We start from the raw sequence: 12,432 nt of genomic DNA, 5'->3' as shown, positions 1-12,432 counted from the left end.
CATTATTTTATATTTATTTAATTCTAATAGAATTTTAAAACGAAAATTAGTTGTCTTTTGTAAAAATTATTTTTGTGATTTAAAAATAATTCTTAATTAATCATAATTAGCTCAGACGTTCACCATTAAAAATTTTTATCACTACAAGCGTCAAGAGAAGAATGACAAACTCTTAACTGACAACGCAGCGTCTCTAGCGGACGCTTGGTTAACTAAACACTGTACTGTCGATAACTGATTTAACTCATCACTTTTTGTGTCAAAACCAAATATTCTTTTGAAAAAAGTAATAAAGATTTTTGAGTCAATAACTATTTTCAATAAACTATATATAGATAGTAATCAAACATTTTTTACTCTCAAGAGACTGAAAAGTCGGTTACAAAAAAAAACTTTTGTTTTGAAAACTTTTTATTTAAAACTATAACCCAGTAGTAGAGATTCACTGAGATGGGAAAATTGCGAAAACAACAAAGTATCAGAATTACAAAATACATATAATATTCTTGTTTGATGTGAATTTTCACATGAATCCTAAGAGAAATAACAAATCTCATTGACAGCAAAAAGAGTTTTTCGCTTTTGAAAACAGCTTTATATGGTCAGCACATAAATATATGGAAAATGTTTATGACGTGAAATTTTGTAGTTTATAAAGGCTCTCTCACAACATTTGAATCCAATGTTTTGGGATGCTTTGAGAACAAATTGTATTGCAAAGCAACTTTATCGTCTCTATACCACTAGTATTATAATAATAATATACAGAAAAACATATCTGAAATTCAAAATTTACAATATCAATGCTTATAAAATGAGCTGTAGTCCTTCTAAATAAAAAGGAAACACTATCTCTCTTTTTACTCGTTACATTTCGACATATAGAATGATAATATCTTCTACTAGATGAAAGTATATCACATTTCCGTTTGCCAGGTGTGAAACGTGAATTATCCATGGTTGCATAAATTATTGTTTTGTTCTAGTTCGCGACCTGTATTCTTCATTTAACAGACAGATGGAAACGACACAGAACGTAAATTGTGAAACTAGAATTTTTTTTTTATAGAAGCGCAAACAAAACGCGTCCCCATTCTCTTTTAGCGAATGTGTGTGTGTTTTTTTTTCCTACTCGAGTTTTCGCGCTTGGTACACTTTTTGATTTTGCATATATGATATCAAGTATGTCAGCAGTGGGATTTATTAGAATATTTTTCTTTTTTACTTCTCGGGGAACTTTTGGTTTTTTTTTTACTATCAGAACAACGCAAAATCAATGAATAACGGTTTTGAAAAGAAGGTTGAAAAGCCAATCAGAGAGGTCAGTTAAAAAAAAACTTGAAGGACGATTAATGGGACAAAGTCAAAGGGAGTCTTTGATTTTTACAGCGTATTTTTTTTTGGTTCAAAAGAGAGAAGGGATTTTAAAAATGATGATTGAAAGAGAGATTTCAAAAATAGAATAATTTTTCATTGAGAAATAAATGAGATCGAGAAAATTTTCTTTTAAAGCATCGATATATATATATACTTAGGTCCTATTGAAATTGATAATTAAATATCTTGATTTACTAAACTAAGGGAAAATAAAGCAACAAGCTGTAATTCAAGTTTCGTCGACTTTGGCCTTAGAGTTAGAACAGAAACTGCGGATCGTTGAGCAAACACAAAAGCTCACCACTTAAGATAAACAACGAGGCTGTAAGCTGCAATGTACCTTTAGGCAATACAACATCTGAAAGGCGTATTTTAGGTCCGGTCCTACGACCTACGAGTGAAATTTGAATTACATGCACTTTAACTTTCACTACAATGCTTTGACAAATATTAAGAAACTTTTCTGAAAGCCTGAGAAAAAGTACTTATTTTTCTCCACAGCAGTAATGAAAAAATTACTCTAGCTACTAAGGAAATTTTTGTTTTTGAATAAGAAAAAAAGTATGTATATTTTCCAGTATGAAAAATAATTTACTTTTCCCACTATAGTGAAAATATTGTACTTTCTCCACTAGTGAGAAAATAATATACTTTTCCCACTAGTGAGGAAATAATCTACTTTTCCTACTAGTGTGAAAATAGACTACTTTATTCACTAGTGAAAAAATAATCTACTTTTCGTACTAGTGTGATAATAATATACTTTCTCAACTAGTGAGAAAATAATATATTTTTTCCACTAGTGAAGAAATAATCTACTTTTCCTACTAGTGTGAAAATAAACTACTTTATTCACTAGTGAGAAAATAATCTACTTTTCATACTAGTGTAATAATAATGTACTTTCTCAACTAGGGAGAAAATAATATATTTTTCCCACTAGTGAGAAAATAATATACTTTCCCCACTAGTGTGAAAATAATCTATTTTTTGCACTAGTACGAAAATAATTTAAATTGTACGTAACTTAAAGAGGCAAATTAATTAACAATTCATAATTGAATAAAATAAAACAAATTTCTTTTCAGCAGTACGATAATATTTTTTTTATTTTTTTAAAAAAGCGTAAAAAATTGAATATATGAAAATTGTGTCATATAGAGAACTAAAATTTATCATTATTAAATATTCATTAATGTCTCAAAATAAAGTTTTCGCGTTACTCTCAGCTGGTGAATTTCAAACAGAGAATGAAAATTTAATATTGACAATCTGCGTGCGCGCCTGCGGTTACAGCAAATTATAATAGACTGGTTTGTGAAACAAAGTAAATATCGGGGATCACACACAGTATTTTCGTTCATCATTTTTCATATATGCTTCTCTCTCTCTCTCTCTCTCTGCTTTTTTTTATTTAACTTCATTTTCCGAATGTAAAATTTAAAACGTGCATTATTCAAAAGCACACATATATGAATTAAATATAATTCGTCGTTTGAAAAGTAAAAAAAAAAAAAAAAGAAAAAAATATAATGACGACTATAATATGCCAATGCAAAACAGAAAAAGAAGGTATAATTTATTTTTTAAATATGACTTTAAAATTACATGCGTGACACAGACTATTATATGCGAATTATTGCGATTCCTCTGTATATCAAAGATATGAATGCAAATGAAGGTATTTTCACAGTTTTTAATTCCTGACCTCTTTTGCCATTGATATTCTTACTGCATAGAATGAGCGAAAGAGAGAAAAAAAAAGAGAGAGAGAGAGAGAGAGAACTTGTCACACAAAAAGTTTCTACCCTTAATCGTGCAAAGTAAACGAGATTTCGTTTTGAAAAATAGGTTGGCGATGAAATGATAGTTTTTAAGGCTTGCGGAAATTCCACTATATCGTTGACAATTCCGAGGAAGTTTGCGGTGCAACTCGCTGTATAATTTAGAGTTGTATTTCATAGCTAAAAGGCATGTGCAATCGCGTGTTCCGCTTCTTTATGACAAAAGTTACAAATATGTGTTTAAAATAACAAAGGGACACCTTCGAAACAAGCTAATATACATATGAGAAAGTATACTAAAAATAATACTGATATTTAGTTTAAAAAAAAAATTAAATCAAGAAAAAAGCGCTAACAGTCTACATAAATCCTACTTTAGGCCTACTATAATCCTACTTACATCTTACATTTATCTTACTTTGATTAATAGTGGAATTTTTATAGATCAATTTCTGAGCTACTATGTTTTATCAGAACATGATTAAATTATAGTTAAAGTTAAAAAAAATTCTTGGGTGAATTTCTGAGCTAATACGATTCATCAAGAGATAATTAAATTATAGTTAAAAGTTTTAAAAAAAAATTTTGGATGAATTTATGAGCCGCTATAATGATAATAATTTTTCCAAACATAATTAGATTTTAGTTACAGTTAAAAAAATGTTCTTGGGTGAATTTCTGAGCTATAGTGGATCCTACTTTGACCTTAAATTGAATCTAATTCGACTTTACTTAGAACTTATTTGGGCCTACATTAAAGATACTTTTGTAAATTTTATAGTGATTTAAATTTTTAAAATAAAACTATTTCTTTTTTTTGTACATTTCCTAAATTATTAGGTATTATTAGAATTATATTTAATTATTTTACAATATTATAAATATTCCATAATATGTACTCACCTATTATGATTTAAAGTAGAATGATCAGCAATTGTTCTGTAACAGAAAACAAGAAAAATTGTAATTAAACAAATAAAAAATTTTTATGAGTAAATAACATTTTTAATTTTTTATATATAAAAAGCTAATAGATTAATGTATTATAACATACTGTATTTCATAAATTTTAAAAGAATTTTAAATATTTTATAATTTAGAGGTAGTCAATTCAAAGGCAGAACTTGACGAGGTCAGTCAAAGGTCAAAGCAGAGATTAATCAAAAGTCAACTTAAACTCAATACATAGGGTCAATTTCAACTCCATCAAGCACCTACAGTGTAAACTGTATGCGCTAACACACTCTAATCATCAAATACTGATACTGAGTGAATTTTTTTCAAATGTTATAAAGTATATAATTATTTCAAATAATTATTTAATTTAATATTTTATTTTGTTGTATTATTATTATTTTAAAACTTAAAAAATTTATTAACAATATAATGTTTACAGTTAAATAACATAAATAAGGTAATAAATATTTTAGAGACGTATTATAATTAATAATAATTAAATGTTAATAAAATTAATTTAACAATATTATAATGTGTTACAATTGTTTACAATAATTTATTATAACAATAGAAATCTACGACAATGAAATGTTAAAACAATAATGCAATTAATAAAAATCAAATGTTCATAAAAATTAAATAAAATGATCAAAATAAAATGTTTATGAAAAACATAATTTGAATAAATAACAATTAATAATACCAGTTTACCGTCACTTAAAAAATTATGTACCGTGAAGATTGGATTTTCGTAAAAAATTTACCACTACACCACTTTGTAAATTTACAAATTTCACTACTACACTTGTTATCTTGACGAACATAAAGATAAGACTAACTACGCCACATGAAAAATGTCTGCGCATCAAAGATGGCAACGACTGTCACTGATCGAAACTGCGCTTGCACTACTGTAAATCTCTCATTGGTACAAAAAGGCGCTCTTTTTCAAATGATCTGAAAGAAGAAAATCTATAAAAAAACAATAAAAAAAAATTTTTTAATTAATAATAATTATAATAATAATTTAATTTAATATAAGAAAATCTTAAAAAACAAAAGAAAATTTTAATTGTTAAATTAATTTTCATCAATTATTTTAATATTATTATTAACTGCGAATAATAATATTTTTTTCTGCCATCAATAAAATGAATGAAAAAAGATTTTTTTTTTAAAGTACTTTAAAAGCTATTGTCCTCTAAAAGCAAGGCAAATAGTCTGCACCTGTTGGGTGCCTCTTTTCATTTCATCCCTAAATTCAAACTAGCAAAGAGACCATAATTGGGCCTTTGCGTGCTGCCTGACTAATTGGACGCGGTTAGATTGGTAAACGTAATCGAAGCGTGTAGCACGATTGCCCTACACTAAAAACTTGGCCAATCTCCTCGGTCTTCCGATTTCATGGATCGCGCGCTTTCGTATTGATACACATTCACCACTCACTCCATCTCTAAAATGGCCAAATGTATCGTGTAATTTTGAATTTAATTAGAAAATTTAGTTCTCGAAATTGCAATATTACACGAACGTTTGTGTTTGAAAATTTATTAACCTACATATGTGAGAAAAAAAAACCCCAACAATTTTATCTCATCGATCAAACATTTCAGCGGAATATAAAAAAGATTTTTATTTTTTAAAAATAAATTTTACGTAACCAAAAAATATTACGTAATTCATATATGTGTGGATTAAAATTATTATTTTGCTGTCATTTGCAGCTTTGCATTTAGCACAGGTTACGATTTAATTTATTCATATTTTTTGTAAAAAGAAATAAATTTAAGTTAGACAATCGTATTTTTTTAACTATCATATATATATATATATATATATATATATATATTTTGTATTTAAAAAAATTAAATTTATTTTGTCCGAATATTATTTTGTAATAAAATACTTGATGAATAAAAGTAGCTCAGAAATTTACCAATAAAAACTTTAAGGAATAGAAAAATATAATAAAAAAATGGTTATTGAAATTGGGGGAGAAATATACTAGAAAATAGAAAAACAGTTTTAAAGTAGGAATTTAAAAAAGTTATAAAAATTTGGAAATACAAAATAAGTAAATTAAAAATTAAATAGCATGCATTATAAGACGTTAATTAAAAAAAATTTACTAAAATGTAAATAAAAAAATATACTTTATATTTTTCAATAAAATAACTTAAAAATGTTTCGATGAATCAAAGTAGCTCAGAAATTCACCAATAAATATTTTTGACTGTATAATGTAATCATTGTCACACATTTAACCCCTTCAACGGATTAATCAAGAATGGTTAACTCACGTTACAAACTGTATCAACTGATCAAGTCACGATCGCAGCGCCACTAGTGGTCACATGTGTTACTATATATATTTAATTATGGAAGAAAAGAAAAATTTGTATATTTTTTATTTTTTTAAAAACTTTCTTTTTTGTATATAGAAAAAAGGGTACGTCAACTCTTTTTTTTCTTACACCCACGAATATTGTTCTGTCGCTAGAGGGACAACTTAAAGAAGTTTCAACGATTCTCCAAGTTTTTGTTGTACATATCTAAATCGCTTGTAACTTCCACTTTCATTTGGCAATTTTCATTGCTTGGTTTTTGGCATCCAAAATATCGTTGAATGAGGCAAAAGGGACGAATTCGCATCCCTTCTAGGCTAGGAAATGCAACTTCCATTTTCTGCTTTTCCCTCCTGAATTTCACTCACACACACACACACACACACACCCTCATACTCTGATTGCAAACTTTAAGAAAGCTTTCATTGCAAAGTTTTATCTCATGCTAGGATCGATTCCACTCTTTCTAAGGGTTAGGCGGACATTGAATTTTCAGTTATGAAACTTTTCGAAAGTGGAAACAGCGCGGTATCCTAATGAAATCGGGATTAAAGTGGTTTGTTATTGTGAGAATCGTCAAAATGAGTTTCTACTTTTTATCTAAAATTAAATGAGATAATGTTAAATCAAATGAAGCCGCTAAAAAATCACTTGCAAAACGTTGACGAATCTCTTGTTTAAATTGAAATTTCGTTTTTGTAAGAAAAGATAAAATATTTTTTAAAAATTTTTTATATAAAATTCAAAGGATCGCGTTTCAATAATGAAAAGAATTAATTTTTATTGTCGAGTGATTTTAATGACTCATTTGTTTTGGAAAATTGATGGGGTTAATTTTTTTTAAGTGTCACTAAACATGAATCTATTAATATTAACGATGATTGTATTGTTGAATATGGTATCGGGGAAAATTTATAATACCATCCGCCTCGGTCTGCCTCGGCTCATAACTAGTAATTTTATGGATCATACGAGCGTTATATAGGAATTATACAGCCATCACATGAGACAGTTTATGTGTACCGTTGCTCTTCATCCAATGACAGGACAACAGTTTTGTTTGCGACTGAAAGGCACATATATATATATATATATATATATTGTATATTATAACCGCAAAAGCAGGATCTGCCATGCTAATAATCGTTATTCCAAAAGACAGGCGTTAAGGGAATGATCCCTTAGTAACAAAACAATTTAGTGTGGACATTGAACGACAATTTACTCGACAATTTAATGAATAACATATTTATCCTAATTAAATTCTAGAGAGATGACAAATTGACACTGCTCACGGGTGTTAAAATTAAATAAAAAATATTTTTAACTATGACAAATTATCTTTAATAAAAATGCTTCTTTATAATTTTAATGCAAAAACCCACACACATAATAGACAGGAAATCTGAATGCAACTGGACAGGCTGTAAAATTATTCCTTCAATAAATCACATTTTCCAAAAACAATGCTCACACACCTTTATTGAAAATCAATTAATTGAAAAAGGATTTGTCGAGTACCATTTTGCTGGCAAAGCAAATACATTATATATTCTATTCAATGGAGGAGAAAAAAAAATTTTTTTTTTCGTTTAGCAATTTTCATTACAATAAATATTGTGAACATTAATCCGAATTTGAAAGAGAGAAAATTTTGCAGTTGACATTTTTTTTATCGTTGATTTTATTTTTATTCAATATTTGTAAAAATTAATATAGCAGAGATGGAATATATATATATATATAGACGTTATTGAGAAAACATATTTGCTTTTGTAAAAAATTCATCATCTGTTCGAATAGTAGAGAAAAAAAATTGAAATTATTTCAACCAATATACTGCTATTACAAATATTTGTTATTTTTTTGTTTTGTTTTAATACAGTTTGAAAATGTATAACTCAATTTCTCACAATAGGTGTAAAAATATTTTTCAAATATTTTTTTTTAAAAAACTTTTTCAAAAAATATTGTCAAACATCAGCAAACACTAAAATTAATAAGTAAGTTTTTTTAAATAAGAAATTATTTACAGTCAACAGTATTTAATTTCAATTTCTTTTGTTTTACAACCTACAGTCTAATATGTGGCGTGAGTCGACCATTCTTGATTTGGTCGTTGAAGGGGTTAAATGTGTGTCAATGATCCTTGTCTCAAGACATAATAAGATTATAGTTGCAGTTAAAAAAAATTCATAGATGAATTTCTGAGCTATGATTCATTAAGACATAATTAGATAATAATCACAGTTAAAAAATGTTCTTGGGTGAATTTCTGAGCTACTACTATTCATCAAAACATGATTTGATTGTAGTTATATCTAAAAAAAAAAAATTCGTCAACAATATCTTGAAAAATGGTTCTTTTGAACCCATATAGATCTATATACTTTTTCTACTTTCACACACATTTATGGCAAAATGTAATGGATGAAAAATTTAAAGAATGTGACATTCATTTATCGTTGGCAGTGGGTGGAAAGAATAGGTCACGAGAACATTGAAGTTAGAGGATCATCCATCCTGGGGAAAGTTTTGTTGTCACACGTGTACGTGCCAAATGTAAGATTCGCCGTTTTGATATAATGTACCGACGCGTTCAGCTTTAAGGGGATGACACCTCGTTAGAGTGAAGTCCCAGGAGTCCCTTGCAGTCTGACAAAACGTCGTCGATTATTCAGATGTTAGGTCATCCAATTTGTATGGCCCCTGGATAAGGGTCTACGTTATATATCCCCCCACACCTTTGGGATATCATTATATTATATATTTTTCTAAGTATATATAAAAATACATATTTTTTTATTTATATTTTGTGAATTCAATTTCATCTTCTATTGTTGAATAAATTAAATTTTTATAATACACACACACTCAGTGAAAAGATTATGAATTTTTAATTGTCTTAGGGAAATTTTACTTTTGTAACCCGATTATATATACAAACTTGACGTCAGTTGGGAAAACATGGTTAACAATCCATTTTAGTGGCTGTGGTTTCGGGAATTTCTAGTTTGCAACTAATAACGCTAAAGTTTATTGAAAGTTTCAATATTACTATAATTATGCCAAAAAGGAGAGGGAAACCCTTGAGCTTGAAGAATTTTAATAGAAAGTTTTGTGATAGCAATAACAACATCTAGATTAGATATATTAATGTCAGTCAACTATTTAGTTAATGTAAATTTTTTTATATATAGATTTTTATTTTGAAAATGAGAAAAATTTTCATCAAAATTTATTTCTTTAATATTATCATTTGGGCAAAATGGTAGCAGTTACTCGCGTGAACACTCTCAAATTTACATTGTTTGCCACATTTACCCGAATCCACGTATCGCAAAATAATTGCACTGCACTCAATTGGCCGCGTGACTCTGTTGTGCGCGAATACACACAGATAGTGGTAATGTGAACGCTAGGCCTTAATACATGTGACGCTAGCCGGCGTGGAAAATGATTGGGTTGAATCACTGATTCAGGTGGAATTGTGCGACAGAGATTGTCATACACAAACCGCAATGACGGTTCCGGTATAACGTCAATTAGAGAGGAGTAACATTTTGCGAGGCATGCTCTGGAAAAACCCTTTTTAGATAATGTGCGGTAAACCTCATGTCAAATAAAATGACGTCATTTTCAAAATTTAATGCAAATAAACCGCATCCCGTGAAAATGAATTTCAAATTCACGAACAAATATCATTTCTTTTATAAAAATTCATATTGTGGTTGTTTTAAATAAAAAATTTATAATTAACAATTATGAATTACATGTCTCTAATCCTAAAATCTCTTTAATGTTCTGATTCTATAGTTTTTTTACGTTTCGTTTGGTGTTGGAAGCAATAGTACAAGATGCTGTAAGATTTGCTTTTTCGCTTTCTTTCTTCTCATTCCGTGAGATTAATCGTGTCTAGTGGCATAGCTTTGTTTCTGCCTGCAGTAAATTTAATAGGACGTGAACGGAAGAGTGCTGGCGTAAACGGCAGTCTTGAAATTGCGACGTAATACCGTTGCAATTGCAGAAAAGATCTTCAAAGATCGCGGTCATAAAAGATGTAGCGCGTGATATTGTTTTTCACTTTTGCGAGAATCTATATAGTTTCGAGGTGTTCACTCAATGATAACGCAAAACAGAATTTCCACTAGAAAAGAAAATGGATTTCAGAAGGAAGTAGGATTTCCATCAGAAGACAAAACGGAAATATAAACTAGAATTTGCAAATAGTAAAATATTATACTTTAGATTTTTTAATAAAATAACCTAACAATGTTTCGACGAATCAGAAATTCACCTAAAAATATTTTTTCTAAGTCCGAAACTGATTCCAGAAAATTTTATGTTATGTCGAATTAGTTTGAGTTTCTAAGTCCGAAACTGATTCCAGAAAATTTCATGCCTTATAAGATTTCATGATCTTAGTCATGATAAATTTTGCTTATTCTAAGAACTGCAATGAGGAATGTTTAGTAATTGACTGCCAAGGGAAGAAAGTGGATGATCATTGGGTAAGGTTAGGCGACGAGATGTTTAAGTCGACAACATTGAATACTAGAAATTCTGAGAATTACCAGATCGTTCTCAATATCAGAATTTCTCTTTCTAGAAGTCAGTTCTACTTATAATCTAAAAAAAGGAAAATTTTTTAATGTGAATAGTTATACATAATCAATCTTTTAGTCAAGTTTTCCTAAAAAGAAAAAACAAATTAAATTGTAAATTTCAACTTAGTCGCCACGTATAAGTAAACTTGAAAATATTTACCTTTTAAAACTTAAACTTTTTTTGGTAGGGGATGGGTTGAAAACTTCTTTCAAACATTATCCGATTAATTACTCTGGGCTCTCTTTCGCGCTCAAGTTCAGGTCAAACATCGTATAGACGACTTCTTAAAATATTCACGTCATTTTAAAATCTTCTATATCACCCTCTCGTTATTTATGAATCCCTCATCGCAAGAAACTTTCAAGTCTCTTGAAAAAGTTTCTATATAATGGTTGGAGAGAAATTAAAAGAGAAAATTTAATATTTATTAATAAAAGGAATTTAGTGTGTGTGTTTGTGTATGTGTTAGAGACAGAGGCAAGTAAATCGTTTGTATGATATATCTCGGTCGACATGACCCACACGTGTCTCACATCAAGCAACGATCCAAGGCAAATCACTGTCTGTATCCACAATAGCAGATGTATCCGAGCGTATAGAGGACGATCTATACAGTTTACAATCGTGGTTATATAGAGAGCGCAGTAGGCAGTTCATACACACTGCGTATGTGTCTGTGGGGCAATACAAGCTAATGAAGATGTTTGTCAATAGTGGCGCTTTACTCCCGAAACTAACTCTGTGAGCCGTATCCATTGGATAGATAGATAATACCAACATTTTCCCAATATACCCCAAAGTATCTCCAAGTCTTGCTTCGTTACGGTTAATAACCATTTATAACTGAATCGAGCTTGCAAATCTTGGGTGTTTATGACTCCACGATGCACCTAGTGGTGTTGTTGTCTCTCAGTGAATTTATAACGAAATGCGTACTATGCATACACACACTTTGCCTCGAATCCAAATTGCCGCTTGTCGAGTGCTTTTATGTCAGTTGAGAATACATCAAGACGCAGCAACGAAATGATTCATAATATTTCAAGTGAACTCTCGGCTTCCTTCCAAGGTGCTCTCTGTTTCTCTCTCTTCCTCTCTCTCTTTCTCTCCTCAGAATTGTGTTCCCGAAGAGATGGTATTAGTGAAATGATTTTGTGTTGCCTTATGAGTTTGTAAAGTGAGCTAGTTAACGTTGTTACCAAACCTTTGAGGAAGAGAGAGAGAGAGCAACGTATTCAACGTTGGGATAGTATTGAAACTCCACTTCAACTATGAAATAGAGTTTAAGCCGCATAAGAAAGGTATCAAGCGCAGCACACCAAACTCACTCTCTATATATATGGTGAGAGAGAAACACACCA

At 29.4% G+C, this 12,432-nt stretch overlaps 1 protein-coding gene across 5 annotated transcripts in view; it reads right to left on the bottom strand.

Moving 5' to 3' along the window:
• The window catches only part of LOC127280594 (teneurin-a), a 481,913-nt gene that overhangs the window by 316,794 nt on the left and 152,687 nt on the right, over positions 1–12,432 (bottom strand). For all 5 annotated transcript variants that reach the window (XM_051303681.1, XM_051303683.1, XM_051303684.1 and 2 more), the window contains exon 2: positions 4,065–4,100. The gene's annotated coding sequence lies outside the window, so the exon portion shown is untranslated. The remainder of the gene's footprint in view (positions 1–4,064; positions 4,101–12,432) is intronic.

Source organism: Leptopilina boulardi, unplaced genomic scaffold (genome assembly GCF_019393585.1).
Source record: "Leptopilina boulardi isolate dan_hultmark-lab unplaced genomic scaffold, ZJU_Lbou_2.1 LbouV2_248, whole genome shotgun sequence".
Lineage (NCBI taxonomy): Eukaryota > Metazoa > Arthropoda > Insecta > Hymenoptera > Figitidae > Leptopilina > Leptopilina boulardi.
Note: the sequence above shows the minus strand (reverse complement) of the source record. Positions and strands in the feature narration are given on the sequence as shown.